This window comes from Mus musculus, chromosome 3 (assembly GCF_000001635.26).
Source record: "Mus musculus strain C57BL/6J chromosome 3, GRCm38.p6 C57BL/6J".
NCBI lineage: Eukaryota > Metazoa > Chordata > Mammalia > Rodentia > Muridae > Mus > Mus musculus.
Genome location: NC_000069.6, coordinates 52691226 through 52710290, shown reverse-complemented (window position 1 = coordinate 52710290; position 19065 = coordinate 52691226). Strand labels below are relative to the sequence as shown.

The 19065-nt window shown below is 41.9% G+C and overlaps 1 long non-coding RNA gene across 2 annotated transcripts in view; it reads right to left on the bottom strand.

Annotated features, from left to right (window-relative positions):
- Positions 1–576: 576 nt before the first annotated feature.
- The window catches only part of Gm30235, a 59826-nt gene continuing 41337 nt past the window's right edge, over positions 577–19065 (bottom strand). For both annotated transcript variants that reach the window (XR_375650.2, XR_867280.1), the window contains one exon: positions 577–1346. This is a non-coding gene — a long non-coding RNA (predicted gene, 30235). The remainder of the gene's footprint in view (positions 1347–19065) is intronic.

The window sequence follows — 19065 nt, the reverse complement described above, 5'->3', positions numbered from 1 at the left end:
TTCTTTCTCCCCTCCCTATCCTTCACCTCAGGATTCTCTTCTCATAGACCCGTTGTGAGATGACCTTCTGCCATGAAGACAGAACCCTGGAGCTTCCACGTGGTCCACACCACTATTCTGCTGCACCAGGCTATGCACACATTTTTCTCTTTGTTTAGACAGCAAAGGAAAGGCCCGGTAGGGGAGCAAGCCAGGCAGAAATAGGATAATGGAGACCTTATTACCAGAAGAATCTCTGACCATGAAGCAACAGAAGGAAGGGATGGGTTAAGGCCATTGCTTCAGAGAACATCTTGAGATGCTAATTTCTTTCACTAAAACATATTTGTGAATCCATCTAGTTGGAGATGCTTCCCTGGGCCTCACTTTCAGAGAAACAACTCAAGAACTTTGAAGGGCGTTTTAGTAAATTATTGATTCCTACTTGAGGAAAATCCAAGTTCCTCTAAACTCTTACAGTTAATAAGATATATTAAATGATGGTTTAATAAACTCTTTAAGGACTCAGAATTTTGTTATATGACATCACCATTATAAATGATACAATTCTACAAATTTCCCTAATTTTCCATCATCACTTGGACAAGCCCAACCAGCCTCAAAGTACATAATAGCTCCAGATTTCATGGACAGTGCTGTAGAGGAAAGGTCCTGGGAAAAGTGTGAAGGAGCGGCAGACATAGACTCATGGTGCAGAGGGGGGACACAGAGCCCTTTTGCCCTGGCGGCACTAGACCATGTTGCTACCAGGAGACTTAGGGCCCATTCTTTAGTGCTCTTAGTTTCATTGATAAAAAGAATTTAGAAACTGAGGACTCTTGGGACAGTTTTATGAGCTTGAAAAAAATAGGAATAGGGTAGGCAAGGTGTAAATTTCTGCAACTACCAGAAAGAGAAAGAAGGGAAGGACGAGAGAAGCCCTGGTTTGGGACTTAGAGCCAAGGAAAGCTGGCAGATTCAGTGCCAGAGGTTGACCAACAGCTGTGTGGCAGACACAGGTATACATAAAGGAAGGTGTGGGGAGCTTAGAAAATAAACAAGAAAGCCCAGAGTGCAGGGAAATCATGCTCAGGTTTTGATCAGTATCGAAAAGAAATGGAAAAAAAAAAAAAAAAAAAAAAAACTACACCTTTCCCAGTAACTCAGAAAAGCAAACAGACTCCAAGCAGGGCCACGTCATGGAAGCTCTGCAAACAGCTGCAAACTGCTTTGAGGAAGACACGGACATTTTCTCATTGAGGGAATAATTATTTGGCTAGTCTCCTTCGCTTGTCTTCAGATAGACCAGCTTTTCTGGAGGGCTGGACTCCTGGGCAGGTGAGTGACAGGACCAGCTGGATTCTCTCCTAAGGGAAGAGACAATGGAATGTAACATTCTAGTCTTTACTGCAGATCTGAATATCACTCTACCCAGAGGTATTCCATTCTTTTAACCAGGAAGAAATAGCTTTCCCTTAATGGGCCTCAACATAGTCCTGATATATATCCCCAATGGCATCCAAGGCTACAAATCCCTATAAAAGACCCTCCTCAAACTCTAAGGGTGTAAAATTGCTTAGGAAAGGGTCTGAACTGAAGAACAGATATAGTCCATCTCTACCATTAAAAAAATATATATATCCAATTCCCAAACCAAGAGGGAATTAGCATCTGAACTGGTGTTTGGGTTCCACTCCTAAGTAGAATTTTGGCTGGGGTACTCATTTAGGGTAAGAGAATAAAGAGCCCAGGCCAGGAACCTGAAGTTTCTTCAGACATCTCTGGCTTATGGCCAGGACAGAATGAAAACCATTGCCAAGCTCTGACCAAATACACAAACAGAAGCCCTTATCCTGAAATTGCACACTCTGTTTATGTAACACAGGAAACATGGAGTGTCTTTGAGTTTGAAGAAGGCCTTTCTTCTCACCTCAGGTGGGCTTTATCTTGAGCGTTAGGGTCCTGGGCAGGATGTTCACTGTCTTGAAGAATTGCCACTGAATTGGTGACTCCTGGTTCTTGGGAATTCGAAGAATGAAATTCACAGACAACAGATTGTGGGTTTTAGGGAGAAGTGTTTTACTATAAAGATCTTTAGAGCAATAGGAAGGAATGCAGAGAGCCATTGGAGCAGGGGGCTTTCCTGAGATAGGGTTCTATCAAGCTGCTAATCTGGGGGCTTCTGTAGGGCTGATAATTGAGAAAAACAATAGAGGGTCCCTTTTCACAGTGTTAATAAAGGTGATGGGCAGGGACAGCATGTCCGAGCCTCTGCTGTGGAACCGCATCACCCTGTGAACATCTTTCAAACGTACACATTTGCTAAGCTTACATTCACTTCTCAATGAAAGGAGTTGTTGAAGCTTGCATGGGAAGGGCCCGAGATCTGACTAATTGTTCTCCAGATGGAAGTGTCATTTTGGGGGCGCTTTGGAGCTATAAGGAGGAAGGACATAGCTGAAGGAAGGTCACTCGTGGCAGGCACCTTTGACCCTGAGTCCGTGTACTGCTGTCTGTCTACAGAACCGTAGCAAGACTAGCTCTCTGTGATGAGGCTCCAACACTGAGCTGTTGTGCTCAATGGCATAGATCTAAGCAACGACAGACCGGACCTTCTGAAAACCATGAGCCACCCATTCTTAATGTGGCCTCAATAACAACAAAATACTGCTAATAATGGCTATAACAATAATAAGTCAATGCACCTAGAACAAACAGGTTGGTTATACTGTTTAGCACTTACCTGGCTTGCAAGTCTATAGCCCTTGTACAAATGTTTCCACAAGGAATTGTTTGCTGTCCCTAAGTGCGTTTACATACAAAACAATTATGGAGATATAAATTGTTTTGTTGGTGGTAATAAGTATTCTGTGAAGATGACCCTAGAATCTCATTTAATCACGCAGTATTTTGAAATGTTTACAGGTCATACAATCTAATTACTTCTGTCTTCAAACCAAACAAAAACTTTCGCACTGCTTACACCACAATGACAATAGCACAATGTTCTTCTATAATAGAGAATGTTTGAAAAGACCCAAACTGAATAGAAAAGAGAAATAGTTATAAGATCCATAGCCATATTAGTTAGCTATTGCTGTACTAGCAAGTCACCCCCCAAAATTCTTTTAATTAAAAAGTAAACCCTTTTTTTTTAATGCAATTTATACAATAGCTAGAGGTCCAGCTTCTGGTCTCGGCTGTACTCTTTTATCCAACCGTGGAAGCTGGTATAACTGGGCTCTGATTGGTTCAGGAGGTATACATCCAAAGATTGCAAAACTGAGGCTTCACCCTACTAGAAGGCTCAATTGGATTTTTTTTTTCTCATCATGGTAATCTGCCTGTATCAGGGTTCCAAGGAGTAGATAAATACGTAAGACTTGGTGATGCACAGGCTTGGAATGGAGGCTTTCATGTCTGTTATATCCTGTTGGCCAAAAACAATGGCAGCCATCTTCTAGGTGCTGGAAAATCATCTTCACACCCTCATGAGAGCAGCTGCAAAATCCCATGCAGAGGATGTGTGTGGGCAGGCTGTGGGTGTTGAAAGCAGTTTCTCAGTCCGCCACCATGGTACATTTATTGGACAGATTGTATTCCAACCATTACAAAAGGAAGCCCATGTAGCAAGTTAGGAGATTAAACAACAAAACAAACCAAAAAAATATGGCATTAACTTTTATAACAAGCAAATAAACATTTAGAAGAAAGCACAGACGATAGTTGCATAAGATGGAGAAAAAGCCTTGGTTTTAGCTGCTTTTTGTAAAGTATTCTGACTTTACTGAAAAATCCACACCTCTTACTCTGACTGCATGTGATGTAATTCGTATTTTATACCTTCAGTTGGATTTGGCTGATGTATTTAATGAAGAAATTATGAAGAGAAAGAACAAATGGACTATTTAAAGAAAAAAAAATTGGACAAAACAATTCAACCCCAAAATTCCATGCCAGAAATTCAACTGACAGGGAGAATATAATGTGACAGAATGTGCTTGCTATTTCCAGGGAAACGGAGTTAAAGAGAGCTTTTAGAGGATAAAGCAAAAAGCTTTTGGCTGTTACAGTACTTTCCACAGGAGTAAAAACTTTCATTGTGTGACTAAATCAATGGAGATTATTTCCTCAGTCAGAATTGCCTTTGTCTGCACGTGTTCTTTGCACGTATCTATTTTTGTTTCTGACTCAGTAGCCAGGTCCTGAAGTGAGTGATTCAATGGAAGGTGATGCTGAACTTTGTATGGAAGTTACTACATAGAGCCTTTGACTGTTTCCAAGGTCATTCACTGACCAGCAAGACACAATGAAGTCAGCATTGTGGGCTGACTTCATCTTCCCAAGCTACGGTCCTACTAAATCTATCAGCGAGCTGTGGTTCTAACAGACTTCTCCAACATGCAGTTTATTTAGGGTTACTTTCAATATAGGATTCACCTGCAGCAGCCTCCTTAGCAAGCAAACCACAGCAGCTTATGCAGTCACATGTAAACGAGTGCTAGCGATGTGAAAGGCACAACTCTTCTGGAAGAACACTAGACATTGGAATTGTGGAGATCCAGACTATATGGCAACTTGTGTCCTGAGAGAAATCAGCCCAATGGGCAGTAAGACCACTTACACATTCTCCTGTCCCAAGATTAGTTGCAGAGAAGTTGCTACCAATGTCTGCAAGTATCCACACCACTATTCTGTGGTGCCCTGGCAATTTTCTTTCTTCCTGCAAATAGCAGAGGGCAGATAGCAGGAAGGCCCACCCCACCTTCCACATCGCCTCCACCCCAGGAGAATGTATAGATCTAGCATAGGAAAGAATCATAGTTCATCAGACAGGGTAACCTCAGCTTCCCCTGTTCCAACTTATATTTAGTGCTACTAGTCCAGGGCACATCCTAATAGCTACCAGTCCATTGCTCAGTCCTACCCTACCCTGTAATCTATCCCTTCACCTTGCAGTTTTGTCCTGGAATGCTTTCTTCTTAGACTTTAGCAAAAGGGGTACTCGGTCTTTTGTCTCATCACTTACAACTTGTTTATAGTTCAAAGAGCAAGTCCTTCCTGAGATTTAGTGGTCACAGTGTAATGTCTCATGAAAGTTGACTCTGGGCAGAAATCTAACAGAAGGAGACGTGACTCAAAGCTACTCACAGGACTGAAGCAAGCCAGGGGGCAAGGAATTGGGTGTTTCAAAAGGACAACCATGCTTAAGGGTCTCAGGTGACTTACTCTGTGGAGGTGGGAATCCTGAAGAGATGAGACACACTGGAGTTGAGCAACATTTCCTAAAGCATGTATGTAGATCACACAGGGACTTTTGTGGGTATCAGCATCATTCAGGACAGAGAAGAAATGCAAATATGGTTTCCAGTTTTGCCTTGTGAAGTATTGTCAAGTATTGTTATGTGTACACAATCATATATTGTAAACAGCAGGTTTAACCTGAATTCACTGACATGCATCAATCAACTTCCCAGGATGCCTTCCCATACCACCCTCTGCCTATGGATTATTGCATCATGATGGTGGAACAGTAAATTAGTCTTACAGACAAGGTCAGCACTCTCAGTGCCCTAAACTACCTTAGTTAGGCATCTGGTCGACCCTGTTATTGTACACATGGATTGAGCCACAGAAGGGAGGAATTCTTGCTCTCAACCCTACAGAGCTGGTTTGTGGCTCTGCCAGACCACACCCTGAACCACTCTTATACTTCTTTATACTTTACCCAATTCTACTCCTAGAGACTCAGTCATTAGAATACTTGTGAAGAACAAAATCCAGTTTTATTTCAGTATCTTTGTAAGACTCTTCATATAAAACCTTTTGCAAGCCAGAAAAAAAAAATATCCTTCCCAGCTTGTGCAAAGTACAACTCAGAAAAGACGGGTACCAAAGTTGCATCACTGGAATAAAAGCTTAGCTAGTGTCATGGCTTATCTTCATTGAGACCTTGATGAGTTTGAGAAGCACCTACAAGACCAATAAATCACATATCTGGGTATCTCTATGAGGGCATTTCCAGAAAGACTAACCCCTGAATGTTGATGGTACCCGTCTCTTATGCACAGGGCCCAGATGCAATCAAAGGGAAAAAGTTCACCAGGAAGAACTATCTCCCTCCCTTTCCTCCCTCCCTTCCCTATCTGTTTCTCTGCTTCTTGGCTGCCCCAAGGTGAGCTAATCTATTAAGCCACACTTTTGGTAGCTATGAGGCACCAAAAACTTCTGAAGTCCCCCCTCCTTACATTGTATTTGGTTTGTTGGTTGGTCGTTTGGTTTGTGACAAGTTCTCCATATGTAGCTCAAGCTGACTTCACTCCTCTGAGCTGGGACTATAAGCATATGCATCTTGCCTGGTTCGTGAGTTCCCTGGCTGTTGTATTTTTGTCACAGCGAAAAGAAGCTAGCAAAGAAAGTACGCATGTTTAGCACTCTACTGTGTACGCTATGTGCATTTCTCCTTGTAATCCTCATTATTGTCTCCATTTTACAGTTGGGAGAACTGAGAGTTTTGAGAAGCGTATTTGTTACTTTTCTTATTGCTGGAATAAAACACTTGGCAAAAGCAACCCAAGAAAGTAGTGTTTCCTTGGGTTCATGGTTTTCAGAGAAGGTATGACCACAGAAGCGTAAGGTGTCAGACCACACTGCCTGCATATTCCGGAAGCAAAGACAGAGGCATGTCACACTTCACTCATGATCCATCTTTCACTAACTCTGAATCTGGGGACTGGTGCTCTCCATGTTCAGGTTGGGTCTTCCTTCCTTAGTTAAACATATCTGGAAATGTTCTTAGTGACACATTTGGAAGTCTGTTTCCATGGTGACTTTAAACCCAGTAAAGTTGACAGTAAAGATTAACCATCATAAGAGACGCAAAACTCCACTTAAAAGCTCACAACTGATGAGAGATAGAGCCAATATTTAGATTTGTAGTGTAAGTGAAAGCCCTAATATAATGACTATAGTCATTATAGATAAGTGTCATTCCTAATTCATCCCCCGAGATTTTAGCTTTCTAGGGTCCAGTACCCAGAGTGTCTCTCCTGGAAAGCCACCCTCTGTTCTGGCATGTAAGGAACAGACTCGTGAAAAACACCATCCTGAGCCTACTTCATCCCACGTTCTTCTTCCAAGGCTCCAGAAATGTGGTCTTCCCTTATGATGCCAATTAGGCAAGAACAGATGGTCTAGTTCTTCTCAGTTGTTACCCATTCAACATTCGTGGAAAAAATCCTGGAAGGTTTATTTGCAACATAAGTGTCAGCCCCAAAGGAAACTTCTTTTTTAATTTCTTGCCCTCCCTAGGAAAAGAAGAGTTCTAGAAAGAGACTTTCAGCAACTTTGGCCAAATGTGGCGAAATGTGTACATGATAATGTAAGGATTCAAAAGGCGTGTACGCAAACAGATCCAGTAGTTATAGTCATCGCTATGACATCTGATAGGGTGACTGGTAACCTTGAACTTGCCAATAACCAGCAGAGTGCACTTTGTGAGTGACTAGATCGGGCGAGAGGCTAGCATACTAGCAAAGCGGCTGGCCTGTTAGAGGGGTATGACATCCTCCCATCTACTCAGCCCTGAAGCAGACAGGTTTCAAACCAGCTTCCTCGTCTCTGACAAACATCCAAATTTTTGATAGCAACTGAGAACCTTATGAAGCAATTGAATAAAAGGATACACTCAAAGCCACTAGAGAACCTTCCCATACCATCTCTTTTCATCTCTTCAAGAAAATGGTGTAAAATTCCAATTTATATACTGGGCACATACCCCAAAATGTAGTTTTCGCTTCTTTGTAAAACTCGAGCATTCCAAGAGTTAAGCAATTTTGATCATTTTGAAAGTAGCTGTCAGATTTAATATCTGCTAAGGAGACAGAGGGCAAATGTATTCTGGAGCCTGTTATATAATTTACAGATTATTTTTGCAATTTATATTCCATCAAATAGGGTATATTAGACTCTCAGAAAGCACGTAATGATCAATTAATTTCAGCAGAGCAATCTTGGTGGCACTTAGGGGACAGGCATGATTAGACCCTTTTCTAGCTGAGTCCCAAGGTCAAGTCATCAAATATGACTGATTACAGTTTCTAATGGTTTCTCCATGCCCATTAAAGAGCACTCAACTATTCGGCTCTCCTCTGATCGTGACATTCAAAATTTGCTCTGATGGCTCCTGACAAGCAAAAATGTATTCTCTAATCTTTAACCACATAAACAATAGCTAACCACTTGTAATTGAGTTTAAATTGATTTCAGGTGGCTTCAGAGAAAAGCAATTTCTACAACAGATTAACCTCTTAATTAAAGTATATTAGGAATACTGTCAGGTGTAGAAATTCTGCTACAGCAGAAAATTATACCTCATTGACATTCATTTATGAAAGAATTGCTGCTCTGTTCCCAGGTAACAGGCTACGTATGTGTGCTTCTTGCTTTGCTAGGTCAATGCCAGCCTAATTTCAGTCTTAGAATATCAGTCCTTTCTATAGGACAGGATGTGGGAAAAGATGAGGCGACATGAAACCACATGACCTTTACATCTTTGCAAAATTACCTTTCTGAAGGGCATCAAACCATTCAGCAAATATAAAAAGCTCCCTTAAATTAGCTAAAGAATGGGGAAGATCCAGACAACCGGACAAGTTTCTGCAAGGTGCTTGATTATTTTAAGAATGCAGTAACATTGTCCCCCAGCCCACCCCATCCCCCAAGTCCTTGCTACACCAGAACTCCTCTGACCAGAATCAGGTAGAGATGGGCTGCAGAAACACAGTCCTCTGCTTCAGGTCTGCTGAATTAGAATCAACATTTAACTAAGATTCCCCAGAACATTCGGTGAGATATTAAAGTTAAACAAGCTATGCTCTTTGCGAATGCATGTTGTTCAAGTCATATAGCCTCAAGATGTGTCATTGCAACCAAAAGTATTGGGTCCATTTGATAGACCAAATACACAGCCTGGCTTATTTCTCTGTGCTTTTTGACTGTCTAGCTCCATCCTTCTGCAGTCTCCTTAGGCCCTCAGACTGCATAAATCCCCAGGGTGCATTCAGCTACACCTAGCCAGGTCTTATTGAGAGAGTGAGGATTTAGAATCAAACTTTGTTTTTTTTCTCTACCTGACCCTGGTAGCCTGCCTTACTGGTGCTAAAATCTTTTATTTATGGCCTGAATTGTCTCACCTCTGTTGTCCCCAGCTTCGATTGTGATGTTGCTACAAACTTGATTTTTCTTTTAACATTTTCTCACCTAGTTTTGTGATAGGCATGTGCATAGATTATCTCTATAAGTGTAGAGCCTGATAGCCCATTCATCCTCTGTCGGTGACAGGTCCCAGCCCGCCTTAACATGACTTGTGCTTACTTAAAGGGAGTCACACAAAAATGGAGGCGATAAAAAGACCCAGGTGTCATCAATAAGGATGGATTAAAGTAAAATAATTTGTTGAAATTTCCCCACACACAGTCCCATTTTGCCTAAAAACTTTTTTTATGTATTTTTAGTACATAGGAATATAAATAGATAAACAAATTAAACATTTACTACGAATAAAATTATTTTCAAGCAATCCTCAAGCTATATAATTTTACCATTGATAAAAGAACATCTGCATACTACTGAAACAAACAGGCTTATTTATTTTTACTTAAAGAATTAAGCCTTGAGGTGGAAAGATGAATTACAGGCTAAGAGTACCTGTTGCTCTTGCAGAAGACCCGGGTTCTATTCCCCACACCCATATGGGGCACCTCATAGCTACCTATAACTCCAATTCCTCCAGGGAATCTGACACCCACATCGCTTCTGCATGTGTATGTATGTATGGCCCACACACATAGCCTCAAGCATGCAAAAGTGGACATCATTTTTTTTTTTTTTTTTTTTAGTCTTTAGAAAAGAAATGAAACCTTGTCTGACTGTTGGATACTGCAGGAAGATTTAGTACTGCAGGAAGATTTAGAACAACTTTAGGGTTATTTGAATTGATCCTTATTTTGAGTTTATAATTGTCACTGCTGAGAATGCTCTTTCTACAAATATATAGTAGAAAAGTGAAAGGCATATGCTTAAGGCCACTTCAGAAATGATTGGAAAGTCCATCTAAATACCAGGCCAAAATTAATTTAATTCATTTTTAAATGAAATTCATATCAGTAGCTGTGATGGTTATTCTTGTCAACTTGACTACATCTGGTGTTAACTGAATCCCAAAAGGTTGGGCACACTTATGAGGGTTTTTTGTTTTGTTTTTCCTTAATAAAATCATTTTAACTGGGAAGGCCCATTTCTTATCCAGATCTTCAAGGTGGGAAGACCATCTTTAATCTGAGCCACACATTCTGTTGGCCGCCTATATAAAGGTCACTGAAGAAAGAAGCTCTCTTTCTTAGCCTGCTTGCTCTCATCCTCACTAGCAAGTCCATTCCTTTATAAGCATTACAGCCTACTTCCTCAAGATTCTAACATATACTGAAGACCAGCTGTCAGCTGAAATATCCAGCCTATCAGACTGAATAGCTACTGGACTCTGGACCTTCTGTTGGTAGACAGCCATTGTTGGACTAGCTGGATCACAGACTCTAAGCCACTCTAATAAATCCCATACATTAGATAGATAGATAAATGATAGATAGGTGAGATAGATAGATATTTATTCTATAAGTTCTGTTCCTCTAGAAAACCCTGAACAATACAATAACTCAAACAATAATTTTGAAAATGAAGCACTCAAACACAATACAACCCAAAAGGATAGACTAATTCAATACTTAAATGCTGAGGAAGGAAGGTGTGAAATTATGGAAGTCCTTGTTCTTTTTAACTAAACCATTACATTTCTATAAGATCAGAAAAGTTTGTGTTTGTAGAAAAAGCATTGCAATTCATAGCGTACAATAATCTCAGATCTGAGCAGAGCTATTTCAGGCAGCGTTCACTGGTATCGTGGCATGTGTGGGACAACATGTGTGTCATGTGTTCAGAACTGATGCTGCAGTGAAGTCACATGATGCAATTTAAGTGAACACTGCTCTATGTGCCTCAGATTCATCTCATGCTTTCTTTATGAATTAATTTGTTATCATCAAATGGTACTGCTGTCCAGGTTTTCATGATATCCACATCCAGTTCACGAGAGAGCATTCAATTTAGGAATCTGTGGTGTGACTCATGGGCTTGGTGGCATTTCAGAATCTTGCAGAAAGATGCAAGTTTTCCAGTGGCAAGAGTCCCATACCCGATAATAAAATCCTAATTCTATGAATGATCAAGCATTGGTAAAGTCATGCCAAGAGATGCCAAAATGGATATTAATTAAACTAGTCATTCCAACTTTCCCCAGTTTCAGATGCACAATTAAATTAATCAGAAAACACAGCCCAGTAATTATAACCCAGGCCTGGGAAGGCAGGCAAAGTATAAAAGAAGAACTTCAATATGGGTTCACGGTTTTCCAATTAGGACTATTCCAAATAAGATCCTGACACTATTTGTGTCTTTTAAGGCAGAGGCAAATCCAGGTAGCAGCAACATGTGTTTATGAAGCCAGCTATGGTGGTTTACATCCTTATCCCAGCAACTGGGAAGTAGTTTCTATGGAAGCCTGGGCTATATGAAAAACCCTATTTTAAAAGTAATGAGATCACTGTTTTGTAAGCATTTACAGTTTCTACACCTTTTTGTGCCTTCTCAGTTTGAAACATAGTAAGTAATAACTCAGGGTTATTTTAGAAACATAGATTCTAATAGCATAGAGAGTAAGTATCTGCCCAGCTCCTGTGCTGATTAAGGCTCATTGTAAATGTAAGGTTGTGTGTGTCTTTTATCTGGGAACTAAATGGTCAAAGGTAGAAGCCTCGGATTGGGATTAATAATTTCTACAACATAATGATGCCCAACGTGGGGTCCAAATCCACAATCCTGAGTTTCATGCTCTACTGACCGAGCTAACCGGGCCTGGCAAAAGGAGGTCTTTTGAACACAGTTTTTGTTCAGACTGCTTAGTGGTGTAGACCCACCAGTGATGTTACTGTCTTACCCTTCCAAGTTCATCTAAGCATCCAGAGCAGTGGTTCTCAACCATTCTAATGTTCACAGCAGCACACACTCTTGTAAAGTGAATTATTAAGTTGATGAACCAGAGCCTAGGAACTTCAGCTCATCACCTGGGACCTGAGAACTGCACTTGGACCTATCCTCTGCCGTGGCTTTGTGCCCTTGAAATTGTTCATTATCTCTGAGTCTGCTCTATGCTGTTTAAATATAAAAACAGATTGGTATAGGAGCTCTCTACACACCGTAAGGTTCTACCAAGAATAATAAAAAGAAAACAAATCTACTATTATTGTGTCAAAAAACCAAATTAAACTCTTTTCCTTTTTTGGCTGAGCTTACTGACTGTGTGAGAGACATGTAGCCAAGATCATTATGGTCAGACTCATTTAGGAACAACACATTCAACAGTTTTCCTTGGAGGTCCTTAACACGAGGCAGGCCCTTTCATTTCTTTATTTCCCTTTTCAGAAATTCGAGGGACCATAGCTATGACCCTGTTAGTTCTACATCTTCCTATATCCTTAAATAATCTAATGGGTCTTACACCCTGGCATGTACACGCTTGGAGTTGTGGTTGACTAGGTCAGTAAACTACGTTGTGGACACCATGGATTACTTCACAAACGCCACATTGTTTTCTCTTGTCTCAGTTCACAGCTGTTCAAACATCTATGGCCCATGGGGCAAGGTCACATCCCTTCTTCATGAAGTCCTCACAAGTAGTGTGTGCGCAGGTCATAGTAGATCCCTCATCCTGACCGCAGATAGCCTCAGCACAAGCCTTGTTGAACGGGAGGTGGTTAGGTAGACTTGTAGGCAACCACATTTTTGGTTTTCTGCTTTTTCCCCCCATTTTCCTGTCTCACTTCCCTTACTGGGTTTGTTTTTAGCAGCAGCAGCAACAACAACAGCAACAACAACAAAAATGTAGTACTTTCTTCTGAGTATTTTCACAGATAAAAGACAGCACATGTTGTTTGGAGAAACGCATAGTTTGACTTGATAGACTGAAATGTATTCATTTTCTTTTCTCTTAGCATGCACAAGAAGTTTGTTTGTAACAAAAACTCTCGTGAGATATAGTCCCAGCACCCCACACACAACTCACTTACCTTGTGATTGACCTGCTTACATGCATCCAGATTTGAACACTTGAGAGAGGAGAGATCTGAGAGTAGAGAGTTCGCTTGAACCAAACTATGTGCGTGTGAAAATGCCACAACAAAACCCATTACTCTGGTTTTAAAAATTAAAATATTATTCAGGGGTTAGTGTGTTCACAAAGTCGTGCATCTAACACCATAGCCAGTATAACAGAACTTTTTGTTATGTCACTCCCCAAACTCAACCCCCATCTTCCTTGTCTCCATAGATGTCCTCATCTTAAAAACCTACTGAAATGACTTTCTCTTGGCACAGAGTTTTCTACTCTTGTCATTCCATGCAAATAGAACCATTCAACACAGAGCCTTTGATGGCTGGCTTCCCTCCATAGTATGCTATATCTCTTCAGAGCCTTTTGTGTTTTGTTAATAATGAGCTTAACTCATGCTGCTGCTTTCTGTAGAACTTCAGCTTCAAATAGCAGTAAGTACTGATTATAATAATGACACAATAAATATCCTAGGTGAATACTATCTAAACCAGACACTCTATACTATACATACTATCTCTTGCCTCACCCTCACTACAAGCTACACAGGAGTTATAATGGCCCATATTTCCCAGGTTAATAAAGAGGTGCCATGCTACTTGTCAAGTGATAAAGCAAATATTCCAACTCAGTGATTTGACTCTAAGTCATTCTTCTCTGTTGCATGACACTTGCTTAGTCTGTCTCAGAAGATATACAGCATCATCAACCTCATCAAACCCCTGACCCTTGACTGTAGCTTTGTCTAACATCAAAGAAATAACAGAGAACCAGTTCCTTCATGGCACCCCCAGCACAACTGATATGCTCAGGCTGAGGATACAGTAACCAAGAATCTTGTGCCCTAGTGTCAGGAAGGTCTGACTTCTAAGCACAGATCTGCCACCTTTGACTGTATGTGTCATGCTATTGCTTTCTAATTCTTGATTTCTGAGCATATGAAATATGGAAGACACCTTTAAGAGTTGTCATGAGAGTGCTTTTTAAAAATGATGGCTAGGACGGTACCTAAGTCCAAGTAAATTTTGGCAGTATCTGCTATTGATTATTACCATATTGGACAATAATAGAATGATACCAATCACACAGAAATGATCCCCAGGGAACTCTGAACTGTCGGGGAGATGAGAGGGCATCTCTGGCAGACCTTGTGTATATGATGGAAGGTATGGATGCAAATGGAAATATAAAAAAGGCAAATCAGGGCTGGAGAGATGACTCTGTGCTAAGAGCATTTAGTGTCCTTCCAAGGGACCCACGTTTAAGTCTCAGTTCCTGCATTAGGTGACTCACAACCACCTGCAGTTCCAGTTGTGGGATCCAAGACCTTGAGCCCCTGTGGGCTCCTGCTTTCAGAAACACACACACACACACACACACACACACACACACACTTTAAAGTAAGTTTAAAAAGAGAAAACCTACAACGCTGTCCAAGACAACACATGAGGTACCTGGGCCAGAGATCCCCTGGGGATCCTTAACCTGTAGAAGGTAGAGAGGCAATGAGTTAATGGTTGTGCAGTCACCACAACAAAGACCAGCCCTTAGAGCTCACTGAGAGCTGGGTATGGTGGTGCCCACATCTAATCCCAGTACTTGGGGCACAGAGGCAGGCTGATCTTTGAATCAGAGGCTAATCTGATCTACATTGCAAAATTCAGGACAGGCAGGGCTTCCCTGTGAGACCCTGACTCAAACAGCCAATGTGAGTTAATGCATACACTTCTGCTTGGAATGCACGAGGAGAGCTGCAAGCCTTGCTCTGTCCCCAGGCTGCACATTCCTAAGAAGACTTTGGTACTGGTACCCTAGCATGGTTTCTGGAGATGCCAGCTATATTTGTGGTTGCTTTTACCCACAACTGAGTCTGTAGGCCAGATTCACCAAAAACCATTTACAGTCTAGATGAAAGAGTGACCTTCTCCATCTTAGAACGTAGGAGAAAGTATGCCCAAAGGCCACCAGTGAAGGGTAAACCAAGCTAACCAGCAGAGTCCATTGGTCCAGAAAGGACCCTGAGCTCAGGAACAACTTTCAGGGAATATCTGGAGTTTGGCTGGCTTTTCCAGGAGCAAAAGACAGTAGAAGAGCCTTACAGATGTGATTCCTGCCCATGTCTGTGACCACATTGCATCGTGCCTTCCTTCCTGGGTCTGCCCGGCCGCCATGGTCTTCATCTCGAGCCTCTAACTTTTCAACACCTTCATGCCTCAGTGACAGTAAAACTGCCAGTCTTGTGCAAGGCAACTCGTTTGATCTCTCTCTCTCTCTCTCTCTCTCTCTCTCTCTCTCTCTCCCTCCCTCCCTCCCTTCCCTAACACCTTGGCTTGTTCCCTTGTTATTCTCCCCTGAGCAACAGGTGCATTGTTTTGTAATGCTTTTCCTGTCTCCCTTGGCCTGAATGTGAGTTCTATGAAAGTGAAAAACCTTTATACAGAGAATGCACACGTTAAAGGCTGGGAGGATGGTTCTGCAGTTGAGAGCACTCGCTGCTCTTGGAGACGGCCGGAGTTTGAGTCCCAGATTCCACATAGTGACTCACCACTGTCATAACTCCAGTTTCAGGGACTCTGATGACCTTTTTTGACCCCCATTACACACATGGTACCTACATGCCAAGAAAGCATGCAGAAACATACAATAAAAAATACTGGATCTAAAAAAATGTGATTTTAAAGAGGCACATAAATTGGATGAACGGTATGACCACAGTCTTCAAAGTTCCTTGACGGGGGGTGGGGGGATCTTCCATGCTTTTCAAGTAGAGACAGATGAGAAAAGGAAGTAGAAAATAGAATTGCTCGCTGCCAGATTAGCTAGAGAAGGAAACAAGCAGAGAAGCAAGCATCTGTATGCTTAATTATAAAATGCAAAGCAAGATAGTTTTTCAAATAGGAACAGGATTTTGTTCCCCTGTAGCAGATGGATGGTGAAATGCCCAGGATGGCTCCTTCACACCCCCTCAAGACTGGTGCCCAGTTCTTGATATAAGGACAGCATGATTCTTTAGCCCCTTCCCAAGAACCCTTCAGCCAGAAACACTTCAAATGCAAGCACAAAGGAAACTCACTGACACTGTGCTCCAGCAGATCGGTGGCATGTAGAGCATCTGGCCAGAGTAAGAACATCTGTTCTCAGCAGGAGCCCTGTTAGCTTCATCATTTAGCTTTCAGTGGGAAAATGTACAATTATGATACATGGGCTTAATTGGCAGCAAGGTGGCAACTCGGGCCTTCCTGCAGGAGCAGATGCAGATACCAGAGATACCCATGTGCCAGAGGATGCCATGGCAGATAGGCAGGAAGGGCCCCAGTTCCTAGAACCAGCCTTTCAGCCACCCAGGCCAGCAAAAGAGGCCACCTGAAGATTGAAGGAAGAAAGAAAGATTAAGGAGTGATTGTAGAGGAAGACAAGAGAGAAGGAAGGAGAGAGAATGGGGAGGAAGTAAGGGCAGCATGTAGGAAAAGGCCACACAACGTCAGAATAAGTATGGGGCTACCTGGAGAGGGAAAAAGTTCCCCTGTGGGGTTATAGGACATCCTAAGGATGGCAGCAAGACCACCCAAGTCTGGGCCATGGCTCCACAACTCTCTAGCCATGAACTCTCAGAAACTCCTTGACCCATTGGCCTTAGTCTCCTCAGACTATAGGAAGAGAGATCTACAGGTTCTCAGGGGTGGATGTGAAGACCGGGGAGTTAAATGTGCATAAAGAGCTAAGAGCAGCAGTGCCATTGTTATTTTTATTTATTATTAACTACGCAGCTAACTACCATCACCATGATTTACCGTAACACAGAATGCATTTTTCTGCTGGAAGTGCAACGAACTGAGCACTGGAATGAATGCCAAGCCACCAAACAAGTATGTGGAAATGGAAGGCTTGGCCTGAGTCTCCTTCCTCCAAACAAACTATTCTGCAGGTGGTCAGGACTACAACGCACAGTCTCCCTCACTGGTCTCACTATTAGGAAAGAATTGCTGTCACCGTAGACAGAGGTTTCCACCTTGCTGTGCCATGGGAAAGCCCTAGAGCAATCTCCTTGCCCAACTCTGACCTGACAGGCAGCACCTCTTGCCTCCCAGGAAGCAGGGTTGGGACTAGATTATGGGTTTCAATCACAACTCCACTTCCAAGGTTGTAAGTACGCAGAGATCGGTGAGTGTACACCTGAGCCCTTGTACTCTCTGTTGGAAGTAGAACAACACGTCCCCAGGCCTGCAGTTAGGATTAGTTGGTCTGTGAGAACAGAGTCCTCAAAATGTCGAGCACTCAACAGTGGGCATCGTGCAGCGTCCCTGCAAAAGGATATGCACACCAAAAGCTTCCCTACACAAAGCTGGTTGGGAAAACAGAGATAAAAACTGGTAAGGAATGTCAGGTTGAGGGCAAGCGTGCTGAAGGCATCAGATGGAGCAAGGTCAGCTCTAGAGAAGCAGAGAAGAGCCTGGGAGCCACAACTCCAGCTAACCTAAGTCCTGGACCCTCTGGGAGTGATAGAAAAGTTTCAATAAGAGATTGAAATCATGAGCAAAATTTACTGTACAAAAGGTTAGGGGGTTCTAGAATATCCTTTATAAGGATTTTCTAGCCAAGATTCATTAAAGACATATTGGGGGAATATATCACTTTTATTCAAAACTCTAGCTGCTGTGGTTTGGTTAAATGAGCCCCGAAGGGTTCAAATGTTAAAAGTCTTGGTATCTAGTCTAGGGCACTGCAGCAGGCAAGTGGGGAAACCTTTAGGAGGTAGAGTCTGGGGGATGGAGCTAGGACATTGGGGTATGCCTTTAAAGTGGAGAATTGGTCTCCAACCCTTGTTTTGTTTTGTTTTTCTGCTGCCTGGTTGCCAGGAAGTGAACGTTTCCCTTCACTACTCACTATCCTGGACTAGTGTGCTTATCATGGACCCAAGAGCAATGGGACGAGCCCACGATGGAGATCCCATACCTTGGACCAAAATAAACTTTTCCTTTCATAAAGTGACTATGCCAAGCACCTTGACACATTGATGGAAAACTGACTAATAAAATGGGTGGCCCAGGAATGTTCATATTCAGTGTAAGCAAAGTTCAACTGTTCATATTTATACATGTCTTCATCTTAGAAGATATTTTAGCCACCAACTGCTGACATATAAAGAACTATGTGATCATGAGCAATTCACCTAGCCTCTCTGGAAATCCACTTTTTTCCCATCTGTAAAAGGAGTTCAATGTTAGGATCTAATGTATAGATTGATGTGCAAATTCAAGGAAGATAATATATGAGAAGAATTCAGCATGATATCAAACACATAGAAAAAAACTTAACAATTCAAGGAAATAGGCCATTGCCATTTGCATAGCAGATAGCACTAGCAATGCTAAAATGCTGAAATGCGGAAGTTATTCAAGGAAAACAGCTAAACTGTCCTCTGCCCCCACTTGTCTACTATCACAAGGACTTCTTAGCTCCGGTAACAACAACCGTTCTGTCCCTTCTGTCATCTCTTTGCTCACTGGTCACCCTCATTTGATTTAAATTCTGTCTCGTAGTTCTCAAACAATTGCCAGGATGCCCACAAGTCTCCAACGCACTTGCTGCATCCCTGACACAGACACTGTGTCTTAGCTTGTATTAAAATTCATTCTGTGCACATCCTTTTTTCATTCTGCTGATTGAACATCCCTACTCTGGAAATAGGGCATTTGAAATGTTTCAGATAGAAAAAGGTTTTATACGGTGGATTAGTCCACATCTGGGAAACTCCCCAAGTGACATCAGGGAACAAGGCACAATCAAAATGCAAGTGCATAAAAAAATACTAATACAAAATGGACATTTGCATCAGTGGAATAAAACAGAGGACCGGTATATAACTC